This window comes from Trichechus manatus, unplaced genomic scaffold (genome assembly GCF_000243295.1).
Source record: "Trichechus manatus latirostris isolate Lorelei unplaced genomic scaffold, TriManLat1.0 scaffold00018, whole genome shotgun sequence".
NCBI classification, from domain to species: Eukaryota; Metazoa; Chordata; class Mammalia; order Sirenia; family Trichechidae; genus Trichechus; species Trichechus manatus.
Window position 1 is genome coordinate 18,570,266 of NW_004443954.1, and position 1,156 is coordinate 18,571,421.

Below are 1,156 nucleotides of genomic sequence, written 5' to 3' on the forward strand. Positions count from 1 at the left end.
TAAAGGAGGAAGACAATGGTCCTATACTGCCCTTGGAGGAGGAACGGAAACTTTTGTGCTGCATCCACAAAGCCTGCATTGTCTGTCTTCATCTAATCCAGCCTTGATGAACGTCGGTGACAGTTGCCCGGGCACACACGCTAATGAAATATTAGAAATGGCTGTATATTCAAAGAAATCTCACATTATATATCCACATCACTGCTATTAGTATTCATATTTTTGCACATACTATGTATTGCTTATGTGTAGAAGGAATGAAACTAGTTTTCAGAGCTGTTATTAATATGAATATATATGTGTATGTGTATATATATATATATATATATATATACATATATATAGCATGTGTTAATATTGAGACAGGAAAAATACATTCCCAGCATTAGTACTTTTTTATTTTCTGTCTCCAACAGAAAATTCACTCATTCAGAGAATAGTGTAATTCTTGATAATAAAAGTTTTGGTGAAGAAAAACATAGAGCTTCAAAATGCAATATGAATATTTAATAAAACTGATGTCTCCCGTTGTTTTTCAGCACCCACACCACAGTGGATATTGGGCTGCTTTGTCATGGGTAACATATTGGGAATTAATGCAACAACATAATACTTCACATATTAATTTCTTAGTTAAAGGATTTAATAGAATATTTGAATCTAGTTGTATTTATTTGACATTAGAAACTGTGGTTTCTATGAATTTGGGAAAGATATAAGAAATAAACTAGAAAGAAGGTGGGTAGGGGGTACCAGGAATAGCTTTATTTTCCATGAATAAGAATATAAATTTAATGTCATATATTAATTTAATGTTGTACACTTTGTAAGACTTTAAAGGTTTTATTCATTTTACTTCATTTCTTCAGTATGTCAAAACATTTCTTTTGTGGATGACCAACAATATCTTTAATTAATTTTAAGTGCTACTTGCAAATTTCAGCATATGCTTAATTACAGTTAGAGGTGACAGAATGAGATGATTTATATAAAACAATATAGTGTCTGGCACACATGTGCTTAATAAATGTTATTTGTTGTTGTTATTGTAAAACCAGTGACTTCAAGAACACAGTCCCAATGTGATGCAAAATATCTTAAGTTAGAAGTAGAAATAATACAGAAGTTACGTGTTCAGGGAATTTAGATGTGTTGG

General features: G+C 31.1%; 1 protein-coding gene across 1 annotated transcript in view; it reads left to right on the forward strand.

The window, feature by feature from the left end:
• Positions 1 to 254, forward strand: part of CA8 (carbonic anhydrase 8) — a 133,365-nt gene extending 133,111 nt beyond the window's left edge. Inside the window, exon 7 of the mRNA XM_023727774.1 lies at positions 6 to 254. The gene's annotated coding sequence lies outside the window, so the exon portion shown is untranslated. The remainder of the gene's footprint in view (positions 1 to 5) is intronic.
• Positions 255 to 1,156: the final 902 nt, after the last annotated feature.